Source organism: Mesoplodon bidens (genome assembly GCF_964165515.1).
Source record: "Mesoplodon bidens genome assembly, chromosome: 3".
Classification (NCBI taxonomy): Eukaryota; Metazoa; Chordata; class Mammalia; order Artiodactyla; family Ziphiidae; genus Mesoplodon; species Mesoplodon bidens.
Window position 1 is genome coordinate 61,639,189 of NC_138178.1, and position 13,099 is coordinate 61,652,287.

The window sequence follows — 13,099 nt, forward strand, 5'->3', positions numbered from 1 at the left end:
TCTTGTTTTGTGGATGCTGTCTCTCAACACATAACTGTTACACTAGAGTTTTCTTCTAGACTGTTTATCAATAAATAAACATAGAGAGGATTTAAAATATGAATTGGTATTTGGTGTACCCTTCAGAGTATATTATTTTCAAATTGATCACATTCTGGGCTATAATAAATTCCAAGAAAAATTGATATGTGTTCTATTTTCACTCTTGCAAAAAACTCTTAGAATCCCCAAATGGAATTATTAAAATAATTAGAACTAAATAATGGGAGGACAAATGTGGGATGTAGCTGAAGAGGTACAGGGAGATTTACAGTCTTAGTATCTATAAGAAAAAAGATAAATAGGTAGAAAACCAAGTGAGGCTTTGAAACAGTAAGTTAGAAAAATACAAAATAAACCCAAAGAGAGTAGAATAGGTATTTAAGATGAAAGCAACATTAATGAATTAGAGAACAAAAATAAATAAAGCAGAAAGATGGATCTTTGAAATGGATTTTTAAAAAGGGAAATATCAAGAGAATGAGAAAACAAGCCACTGACAGGGAGAAAATATTTGCAAAAGATATGTTAGCCAAAATATACAAAGAATTCTTGGAATTCAACAGTAAGAAAAAGAACCAATTTTAAAATGAGCAAAAATCTTAATAGATACCTCACTAAAGAAGATACACAGATGTCAAATAAGCGTATGAAGATATATTTAACATCATACATCATCATTAGGGCACTGCTAATTAAAATGAAGTTGCTAGTTAAAATTACCACTACACACCTATTAGAATGGCCAAAATCCAAAACACAGGGACTTCACTGGCAGTCCAGTGGTTAAGACTCCGAGCTTCCACTGCAGGGGCCATGGGTTTGATCCCTGGTTGGGGAACTAAGATCCTACATGCCACGCAGTGCGGCCAAGGGAGAAAAAAAAATTCAGAACACACCACCAAATACTGATGAGGATGTGGAGCAACAGGAACTTTGCTGGTGGGACTGCAAAATGGTACAGCCACTTTGCTTCTAATTTGGCGGTTTCTTACCATACAGTCCAGTCATGCATTTTGGTATTTACCCAAATGAGTTGAAAACGTAAGCCCACCAAGACCTGCACATGGGTATTCATAGCATCTTTAGTCATAATTGCTAAAACTTGGAAACAATCAAGATGTCCTTCAGGAGGTGAATGGGTGAATAAACTGTGGCACATTCAGACAATGGAATGTAATTCATTGCTAAAAAGAAATGAGCTATCAACCCATGAAAAGACACGGAAGAACCTTAAATACATATTACTAAGTGGAAGCAGCCAATCTAAAAAGGTTGCATACTGTATGATTCCAACTATATGACATTCTGGAAAAGGCAAAATTACGGAGATAATGGAAAGATCATGATTAGAGGGAGGGAAGGATGAGTATGTGGATCAAAAGGGATTTTTAGGGCAGTGAAAGTGTTCTGTATGAAACTGTTATGATGGGTATATGTCACTATACATTTGTCTAAACCCATAGAATGTACAACCCCAAAACTGACCCCTAATGTAAATAAACTATGGACTTGGGTGATAATGATGTGTCAGTAGTGTAGGTTCATTGATTGCATCAAATGTACCACTCTTATGTGAGGTGTTGATGGTGGAGGAGGTTGTGTTGTGTGTGTGTGTGTGTGTGGCGGCGGGGTATATGGGAAACCTCTGTAATTTCTGCTTAGTTTTGGTTTGAGCTTAAAACTGCTATTAAAAAAGTAGGACTTCCCTGGTGGCGCAGTGGTTAAGAATCCGCCTGCCAATGCAGGGGACACGGGTTTGAGCCCTAGTCCGGGAAGATCCCATATGCCGCAGAGCAACTAAGCCCGTGCACCACAACTGCTGACCCTGCGCTCTAGATCCCGCGTGCCACAACTACTGAAGCCCACGCGCCTAGAGCCCTTTCTCCACAGCAAGAGAAGCCACCACAATGAGAAGCCTGCGCACCGCAACGAAAAGTAGCCCCCCCTCTCTGCAGCTAGAGAAAGCCCGCGCATAGCAACGAAGACCCAACGCAGCCATAAATAAATGAATGAATGGATGAATGAATGAATAAATAAATGTAAAGTCTATTTTGAAAAAAGGGAGGGAAATAAACCATTGGCAAATGTGATTTGGTAGGAGGAAAAGGCACAAATAAACAATATTGGAAATAATGCATAATTATGGTTAGGAAAAATATTTCAAAGTTTTAAATTAATACTGTGTATACCACTTTTACCATTAAGTTCGAAAGCTTAGAAATGGAAATTACCGCTCCCCACCCCCCCAAAAAAAATACAAAAACAACTGTGGAAAAATGTAATAAATATACTAAAAGATCCCTCTCCTTCCCCCAAAAGCACTAGATGATTTTATGGGTAAGTTCTGTCTTAATAAACCTTTAAGGAACTGCCAGTTTTTCTAGTTCTGAAAAACTATTTCAGAACATAGAAAAAGATAGGACATCATTAATTCATGTTAGCCAAATCAGAATAACCCTGGTTACAAAATTTGACAAAGACAGCATAAGAAAACCATCTTCATTATGAACATACCTTTTGAATTCATGGATAAAATAATTGAATTGAAAGAATTAATGGTCTAGTAGGATTTCTCCTAGGAATGTAAGAATGGGTCACCACTGGAGAAAAGACTTGTCTATAACATTTACTACTTTTAACACGGTAATGAAGAGAAACCAAGAGGTAATTATAATGAATGCCAGCAATGTATTTAATAATATTGTGCATTTACCCCTGTGTTAGAAAAATTTTTTTGCAAACTAAAAAGGTAATTTCTTAGCTTAATAAAGGGTATTAACTAATAATCTACAGCAAAATTATATTTAATTTTGAAACGTTAGTTACTGGCTGTCACCACCATTTAAATGTATTGGAAGTTCTGATAAGTAAAACATGGAAAATTAAATAAGTGGCATGAAGATTGTTTTGGGGATTGGAGGATTATGGATTTTTTAAAAGATTCTTTATGCTTTTTTGTATTCTGTGAATTTTCCTCAGTAATCACAGAACTTTATAATAAAATAACCATTTCAGAAAGCAAGCACTCATTTTTAATGAAAACACTTTCTTTTTAAAAAAGGAAGAGAAATTCTATATAGACAATATAATCAATACCTAGGAGACTCAAGAGAATCAATTGATAAACTATTAAAGTGGCTCTACATTAGAATCACCTGAGAATTTTTAAAGTGCCAATGCCGAGGCTCCTTTCCATTCCTCCCTCTCCCCTCACCCCTTTCCCCTCACCCCATTAATACCCTTGGAAAATGAAAAGAAGCATGGAATGTAAGGAGGTTTAGCTTCAGTGATACTGTGCCTCCCAGTTCGTGAGTATAAAAATGAAGGTTACTCATATGATAAACTTGTAATTATTTAGGATCCCAGGAGTTACAAAGTTAGACAATATGGCCAATAAATTTTGTTACATAACATTAAAAAAAGATCTTGCTTCCCAGTGGGTAACACAGAATGTATTCAAGTGTTATTTAGATTCATTTGACATACTTAAAGATGATTCTTAGTCAAAATTGTGAAGTGTTTTAAATTTAGTCCTCTCTACTCTTCTTTCTTATTTCCATATACTAGGCATATAAATGTTTCTTTTATTTTATTCATTAGTGAGCCATAGTCCCAGCCCTGGAGGGAGGAATTCATGGTCCAGTGGGGGCAATAAAAGTATAAATAGATTCTTGCCAATAATTCTTCTTACTTGCCCCCCCGGCCTTCTAGTCTACAGTTTAAACAGATCTGTCCTGATCCTAAAAACGAGCGATTTATTCTTTTTAAAAATACGTTTTGGGGCCTCCCTGGTGGCGCAGTGGTTGAGAGTCCACCTGCCGATGCAGGGGATACGGGTTCGTGCCCCGGTCTGGGAGGATCCCATATGCCGCGGAGCGGCTGGGCCCGTGAGCCATGGCCGCTGGGCCTGCGCATCCGGAGCCTGTGCTCCGCAACGGGAGAGGCCACAACAGTGAGAGGCCCGCGTACCACAAAAAAAAAAAAAAAAAAAAAAAAAAAATACGTTTTGGTGCAGGTGGGGAGGGGCCATTTAAACTTTTTGGTCTCTTTTGTCTCTATAAATAGCCGTTTTCCAGACCTTTGCTGTTTTCTTTCTTACCCAGCCTTCTGCTTTTTAACTCTATAGATTTATTTCATTTCTCTTTTACAAATTAAATAGAATTTTCTCTATTCTCTAGGTTTCTTCCCATGCTTCTCCAGGTGAAGCAAAACAGAAAATCGGATAATCAGAAGTGCAGCAGTAACAAATCTGTCCTTCTTTAAGGCCAACCTTTCCATCTGGACTCTGATTCTATCATAATTTTTGTGGGATGTTCCTTCCATTATTTCATTTGTCATATCTTGAACCATCTCCTTTTCTGGTGTTATCAGTCAGGCTTTTTAGTTGTCAACAAACTTTAAGAGGTTAAGTGGAAAAGACATTACGTATTGAGAATCAGCCACGAAGTGTGTGAGTCCAAGAAAATGCCAGAAATCAGAGTCAAACTATTCTAATGGAAGAGCTGTTGCTGTTGCCATTGGGCACGGGCATCACAGCTCGTAGCATCAAATATTGGGCACGTGGCACCATGACTAGTACTTCTGCTATTGCAGCCTTTGAAAGCTGGGTATCTCCTTACCTCTTTGGTAGAATGAATTTCTCATGGACCCTTCTTCAGTACTATACATAAACTAAAGATCACCCTGCTCCTGCCAGGCATTTATCCTCCCAGCAGGAGAGACTGAGAAAGTGAGTTGTCCTTCTCTTTCTTTTTATGACAATTCCAGCTTCTGTCTGCCTTTCTGAATCTTCTATTTATTTATTTATTTATTTAAATTAATTAATTTATTTTTGGCTACATCTTCGTTGCTGCGCATGGGCTTTTCTCTAGTTGTGGAGAGCAGGGGCTACTCTTTGTTGCGGTGCGCAGGCTTCTCATTGTGGTGGCTTCTCTTGTTGCAGAGCACGGGCTCTAGGCATGTTGGCTTCAGTAGTTGTGGCACGCAGGCTTAGTTGCTCCACGGCATGTGGGATCTTCCTGGACCAGGGCTCGAACCCATGTCCCCTGCGTTGGCAGGCGGATTCTTAACCACTTTGGCACCAGGGAAGTCCCCTCTTTATTTCTTATACTACACATTAGTAGTACAGAACTTTTAAGGTGGTCACCAAATTCATTTTTGTGTTGCCTCAACTTTGGAAATGTTTCCTTTATCTGACCACAGGGTTTCTGTGTGTGTCAATATAGGCTATTAGCTCCACAGCTCTAGGGAGCACCTTTGGAATTATACTGTCATGGGCCCTCTCCTAGCATGCCTTTCTTATTGTCCTGTGTTCTGATTGTTCTTCAAAACCCTACTTAAGGTTTCCGTCTAAGATGACTTTTCTTATTTCTCAAGACAGTTAATTACTCTTTCCTTTGTGCTTTAATATGTATTTGGTTTGATATTTCACCACTTCTGTTAGAGTTCCTTGTGTAGAAAATACCTCACTAGTCTTTCATTCCTAGCATCTAACACAACTCCTAATATATATAGTTAGTGTTTAGTAAATATTTTAATTAAATTCAGCCCGTTCTAGGTTTTGTTTTCTACAATATAACTTTTATTTAACTTATTACGTGCATGTAAATCAGATTTTCGTTTGGCAGGAGTTAGAGCCAAAACACCCCCACCACAGCCACCCTGTGCCAAATTAAGCTCCTTTAAAGTTGGTAACAAGTAAAAAGTCGGTTATCTTCTTTCCTGCAGCTGAGATTCTTCTCTTACAGGTATTTTAAGACTCATTTTAGTTGACAGTATATAAGGTGAGTGTAAATGAGTTAACTGGCCTGTCTGAGGTGAGGGGAAATACAGGTGGCTGATGACTCACTACTTTAAAATGGACTGGTATGATCAAAGAATCTTAAAAACCGGTATCAGTCTTTTCCAGACTATGTTACAAATAGCTTTTCACTTTTCATTCTGAAGCATTAACACCCATTTAGTGATTAGGTACTAGAGTTAGCCCTTGTATATTATTATGATAGTATGGAGCTTTCCTTATACACATTAATAATAGTATATCATTTCACAGTTAACTGCTGGAATGTGAAAGTAAATTTGGTTTGTCAGATGTCTGGCTTTTGTGATAGCATTCATTACTATTCTACAGTATAGTGAGGTCTTTCCTCTTTAAACAACTCAGGTATTATTGGGGAACTGTGTGTGGAAAGCAGCAAATGTACTGTCTTATTATACTATAGTGGTTAAGAACATGGATCTTTGCTCCACCACCTACTAGCTGTATGAACTTGGAGCAGTTTTCTCCTTTATTTACCTCATGTGAACTTATTTCCTTTTATTTTTTATTTTTTAAATCCATTCTGTTGTCCCTAGTCTCCCTGCTATCTTGCTGCTTTATAAATTTCAAGAATTAGTTATGTGTAAGACATTGAGCAGAAGTTTAGTGATGAAGAGGTACACGCAACAATGTATCATACGTAGTTTCTATCCCCAAGGTACTTAAATACAAAGCTTTATGGGAATACATAAAAGGTTATTTGTTTCTCTTTTTTTTCCCACTGCTGAATATGGTTGTCTTTATTATTTTCTTGCCTAGCCCTATCTAAACAAAATGAAACTACAGGACTGAAATTAACAACCCATTAAAATTAGTAATAAGGTATGAAAATTATGAAGCTTTTTTTTTTTTCAGGTAGTTAAGGGTAGTTATATTATTTAAAGTATGCAAAGTCCAGAGAGCCAGGGTAAGGTCTCCAAGGCTTCCTGGGGTAAGGGAGAGTGTCAAGGGGAACCTTGAAATTTGAAAGATAGAGGGAACACATGACTTCAAAGTATAGGCTAGAAATTTCACTTAAAAGAAAATAACATTTCTGACAATATTGACAAGAGCAACAATAGTACCTGCACAGTAAGATTGTGAGGAAGGAGAGAGACTGCCTGTAGGAAAAAGGAATTTTACATTAAAATAAGACAAGTTTCAAACTTACCTATGTTAACTATGATAGTGTTTCTACTATAGAGATCAGATGGTTAAAAGATGGTAGAAGGTAATGATTCTAAAAGAAAACGAAAACAGCATTGACCTTTTTTTCTACTTAGCTCAGAACTCATTCATTTTGTGCACTATAGAGAGTGATGTGTGAGGCGTTTTATCATTATCAAAGGGTGCATCAAAATAGATGATTTTTTCCCCCGTGTGTTTTTCACTGTAAAAGATGTCTGTTTTTTTGTTTGTTTGTTTGTTTGTTTTTGGGTTCTTTTGCAGTACGCGGGCCTCCCACCGCTGCGGCCTCTCCCATTGCGGAGCACAGGCTCCGGACACGCAGGCTCAGTGGCCATGGCTCACGGGCCCAGCCGCTCCGCGGCACGTGGGATCCTCCCGGACCGGGGCACGAACCCGCGTCCCCTGCATCGGCAGGCGGACTCTCAACCACTGCGCCACCAGGGAAGCCAAAATGTCTGTTTTTTATGACAAGCTTTAAAAACTTGTTAAAAAGGTTTGGTTTTCAACACATACAAAAGGTTATTAAAATCTGAAATAAAAATGCTGCTTTGGCTCAGATCTTGGCCTGCTAGTCTGCATGCAGAACTCTTCTGGCCCACGCAGACACAGAGGCACATGGAGCTTTTCCCTTCTGGCTCCATAAAAGGCTATTTCTGACTTAGGTGAGAAATAATTTATTGATGAGATGGCATTTGATTGGACCTGGAAGGGCGGGGGGTGGAAGGGCAATGTGGAAATCTGGGCATTTCAGGTTCAGAAAATAAGTTGGCGTGGAGGGAGTTTAAGGAACATGTATTGAATGGTAATGAGATTTAGAGTGGCTAGAGTACATGAAGAATAGAGGGGAAATGATTGGATGTGTTTAGTAGGAAGTACATTATGGAGGACCTTGAATGCTTAGCAAATAAATTTGGACTTCTTTCCTATTGAGTAAGTTTTATGCAGAAATGTAATACAAGAGCATTATTGTAGAAAAAAATCTTACAGTAGCAGTATAAGCTGATAAGAGGCAGGAAGGCGAATTGGAAGACTATTTCAATAATACAGATAAAAGGGAAACGTTGGCTTGACTTAAGTTGGTGACAGTTAATTGAAAGCAGAGTGTTGATGTAAGAGATGTGAAGGAGTTTTAACTGAGACAGAAAATACAGGAGACTGGGAAACTTCTGGTAATTTGGACTATTCCATCCACTAAATACAATAATACAAGCTAGATGAAATATTGAAACATCTTTTAAAAAATCAAGAACATCAAAGAATGACTTCCCTGGTGGCGCAGTGGTTAAGAATCCGCCTGCCAGTGCAGGGGACACGGGTTCGAGCCCTGGTCCGGGAAGATCCCACATGCCACGGAGCAACTCAGCCCTTGTGCTATAACTACTGAACCGGCGCTCTAGAGCCCACGAGCCACAACTGCTGAGCCCATGTGCCACAACTACTGAAGCCTGCGTGCCTAGAGCCTGTGCTCCACAACAAGAGAAGCCACCGCAATCAGAAGCCCGTGCACTGCAACGAAGAGTAGCCCCCACTCGCCGCCAACTAGAGAAAGCCCGCGCATAGCAACAAAGACCCAAAGCAGCCAAAAATAAATAAATGAATAAATTTAAAAAGAAAGAACATCTGGGCTTCCCTGGTGGCGCAGTGGTTGAGAGTCCGCCTGCCGATGCAGGGGACACGGGTTCGTGCCCCTATCCCGGAAGATCCCACATGCCGCGGAGCGGCTGGGCCCGCGAGCCATGGCCGCGGAGCCTGTGTGTCCGGAGCCTGTGCTCCGCAACGGGAGAGGCCACAGCAGTGAGAGGCCCGCGTACAGCAAAAAAAAAAAAAAAAAAAAAAGAAAGAACATCAAAGAATTAGAAAAATAGGAATTACAGTGTTAAGGCCCAAGAGAATGTGGAAATCTAGACAAATGAGCCAAGCACCGCAGTCTGCTTTGCCCTAGAAGTATGTGCTGATCCAGAAGAGGTGGCTAAGAGACTGAGCTGTGATTTTTGTTGGCCTTTGGTTAGTGGGAAAAAAGTTGGAGTTCTCGGCCCACCAAGAGTGGGGATTAGGTAAACCAGCTCCTCTAAAGACTGAAGATATATTCAGGTCATCTGGGTGGCCCAGAAAACCTTAAGCCTTGAACTTAGATTAAGATGGTCCCAGGCTGTTAATGTACCCAGGCACTTGACAGAAGCAAGTGTAAATCTTTTCTAGGGAAAGAACATAAGGCCTCACTCAGACTACTTCCTCAAATTATTTTTGTAATGAAAACATACTAATTTGGGACTCCAGATGTTAGAATTAGTCAGACATAGACTAAAATGGGTATGCTATCATAAGGGAACTAGAAAGTATGAGCTGTTGTACAGATTTGAAAAAAAAACCTCATTAAATAAGCAAAATTAACTCAGTGGATTATTTTAACAGTAGGTTGGACAAAGCTAAAGAGAGGTTTAGTGTACTAGAAGATCAAAACACTTCAGAATTAAGCACAGACAATAAAAGATGGAAAATACACAAGAGAAGTTAAGAAAATAGAAGATAGAACAAGAAGATCTCCCTTGAGTTTAGAAAAAGAGGAGAAAATGGGGCAGAGATGATATTCGAAGGTAAAATGGCTAATTTTCCAGATTGGTAAGAGACAAAATTGCCCTAAGAAGCTTGACAGTTCCCATGCATAATAAAATACTGTTTCATTGATTGTAAGATGTAGTTTTTCACATCTTAGAAATCTGAATGCATCTTTCTTTCTTTTTTTTTTTTTTAAAGATTCAGGATTACTCTTATTTTATTTTATTTTATTTATTTATTTTTGGCTGCATTGTGTCTTCGTTGCTGCCCACGGGTTTTCTCTAGTTGCGGCGAGCGGGGGCTACTGTTCGTTGTGGTGCGCAGGTCTCTCACTGCGGTGGCTTTGCGGAGCACAGGCTCTAGGCACATGGGCTCAGCAGTTGTGGCACGCGGGCTCTAGAGCACAGGGTCAGTAGTTGTGGCACACGGGCTTGGCTGCTCCACGGCATGTGGGATCTTCCCAGGCCAGGGCTCGAACCCGCGTCCCCTGCGTTGGCAGGCGGACTGTCAACCACTGCGCCACCAGGGAAGCCCTGAATGCATCTTTCAATTGACGGCACCTTACAGTCCAACAAGATTGAAAATGTGACTTATGTAAAAATTTTCCCATTTCACTTTCTGGTAAGATCATGAAATTTTGGTACTAAAGAATTTTATTTTACTTTTAAAAATTAATTAATTAGTTAATTTTTGGCTGCGCGGAGTCTTTGTTGCTGCTCGTGGGCTTTCTCTAGTTGCCCTGAGCGGGGTCTACTCCTCATTGGGGTGCGCGTGCCTCTGATTGCGGTGGCCTCTCTCATTGCAGAGCACAGGTTCCAGACACGCGGGCTTCAGTAGTTGTGGCTCGTGGGCTCTAGAGCGCAGGCTCAGTAGCTGCGGCGCACGCGCTTAGTTGCTCCATGGCATGTGGGATCCTCCTGGTCCAGAGCTCGAACTCGTGTCCCCTGCATCGGCAGGCGGATTCCCAACCACTGCACCACCAGGGAAGCCCCCCAAAGCATTTTAGATTTTATGAAATATGGTAAAAAGAAATCCACATTTTAAAACATCATAGTGAAACTATAAAAATAAAGAGAAAATCATAAAAGCAATAAAGATGCAAGAAAGATTACTTTTAAAAAGTGTGAGAGGACTTCCCTGGTGGTGCAGTGGTTGAGAGTCCGCCTGCTGATGCAGGGGACACGGGTTTGTGCCCCAGTCTAGGAAGATCCCACATGCCGCGGAGCGGCTGGGCCCATGGGCCATGGCCGCTGGGCCTGCGCCCTGGTCCGGGAGGATCCCACATGCTGCAGAGCGGCTGGGCCCATGAGCCATGGCCACTGGGCCTGCGCGTCCAGAGCCCGTGCTCCACGGCGGGAGAGGCCACAGCAGTGAGAGGCCCGTGTACCACAAAAAAAAAAAAAAAATTTTGAGAGTGTGTGTGTATGTAATGTATATAGAGGGAAAAATAGATATAGAAAGTGTATATTATATTTACATTCTTCTAGAGAACAGCTGACTTCTCAATAGCAGAAGTGGAAGTGATGGTAGGATGATACCTCAGTAGGTGAAAGAAAATAAGTGCTAAGCTAGAATAGTAACCATAGAAAATGTATTTAGAAACAGTGCTATCTTTTAATTAATATAGATGGCTTTATGTTGTACCTAGCCTTTATATTTTTTTAAGCCAATATTTAAAATTCTATCAGTGTTGATTTAAGTCTCAAATATTCATAATTGTTATTTAAGCAACTATTTGAATGTTAAGGGGAAAAAATTGTGGAATGCAGCCTAATTTGTGCTAAAAAGTGTATAAATTAGTGTTAAGTGCATGTATCAGGATAGTAATGAGCTAAGCATTCATCTTAAGCCTCAAGTTAATGAGCTAGATGTGTCAAGATAGAAAAAGAGCAACAAAATAAATTAAGAGAAAATAGAAGAAGAAATAACAGAGCAGACTTTAATAAAATGGAAAAGAAACATACAGTAAAGGGGATTAAGAAGCCAAAAGATGAGATTAGCCAAGGAAAGAAAGCACAAATAATATCAGTAATGAAAAGGAATGTCACTTTGGATCCTGCAGATATTTTAAAAAAACCACGAAAACCCAACCTCATAAGATAATGTGAATAACTGTGTTGAAATTTGAAATGAAATGGATAAGTTCTTAGAAATTTTCAATTCATAAAAATTTACATAAGAAATAAAAAACCCATATGGGGCTATAACTATAAAGTGAAATTTTCTATAAAGTCCAAGTCCAGATGGATATACTAGAAATTTCTACCAACATTTAATGAGACAGTAGCTCTAACCTTATATAACTTTATATTAGAAAACAGAAAAAGAGGATCCTTCACCTTCTTAAGTCTATCACAATCTTGATACAAAACCCAAAGAAAAATTACAGGTTCTATCATGTAAATAGATGCAAACAAAGGGAAACAAAAACCCAAAGTATTTGCAAATTGAATTCAGCAATACGTAAAAAAGATAATATTCCAGCATGGCCAGCTGAGATTTATCCCAGGAATGCTAGGTTAGTTTAACCTGAAACAATTAAATATGGTTGGTCAGTTAACAAATTCATGAGAAGAATATTTCAGTAGATGCAGAGGAGCAGTTGCTAAAAATTAGTAATCATTCATGATTTTAAAAAAACCATTGGCAAACTGGGCATTAAAGGGAACTTTCTTAATCTAATAAATCTGTAAAAACATCTGTAGGAGATATCATAGTTCATGCTGAGATGCTGAAAATATTTCTCTTTTAGATGGAGTTCAAGACATGGGTGTCTGTTATCTTCACTTATGTTCAACATTCACTTCATACTGAGGGAGATCCTAGCCAGTAGTATACCGAAAATAATAATAATAAAGTATAATGGTTGTAAGGCAGATGCTAAATAGTTAATATTCACTGATGATATGAATTGTTTACATTGAAAATCCAAAGGAGTCTACAGATAAGTTGTTAAAATAAATGATTTTAGAAAGAAATATAAATTTTTTATTTTTTTCTCAGCATTTACATGCATATCTTTGACCCAGTAATTCCACTCACAGGTATATATACCTAACAGAAAGAAATATGTATGTCTAAACTGAAAATTGTATGTAAGCATGTTCATAGCAGCGTTACCCATACCAGCTCCAAACTACAAACAACCCAAATGTCTATAGATAGATACACAATTGTGGTATATTTATATAACTTCAGCAATTAAATATAAATGAACTAGAGCTACGAGTGACTACATAGATGAATCTTAAAAACTGTTATATTGAGTGAAAGGAAAACAAATTCGACAGAATACTTATCCCCTGTATGGTTCTGTTTATATGAAATTCAAAAACAGGCAAAAATAAGTTATATTCTTTAAGGGTGCATATTTAGGTGGTAAAACTCTAAAGAAAAATGGGGTAGTGATTATCTCTGGGGGAAAGAGGAGCTTGTTACTGAGAAAGGGATGTTTGGAGGGTTTCTGAAGTACTAGCAGTTTTCTAGTTCTTGTCCTGGGTTGTATGATGCCCCCTG

The 13,099-nt window shown here is 39.0% G+C and overlaps 2 protein-coding genes across 2 annotated transcripts in view; both read left to right on the top strand.

The window, feature by feature from the left end:
* BBS4 (Bardet-Biedl syndrome 4) overlaps positions 1 to 13,099 on the top strand; it is a 426,848-nt gene that overhangs the window by 284,622 nt on the left and 129,127 nt on the right. The gene's annotated exons all lie outside the window — the stretch shown is intronic.
* The window catches only part of ARIH1 (ariadne RBR E3 ubiquitin protein ligase 1), a 121,776-nt gene that overhangs the window by 47,704 nt on the left and 60,973 nt on the right, over positions 1 to 13,099 (top strand). The window lies entirely within an intron of this gene.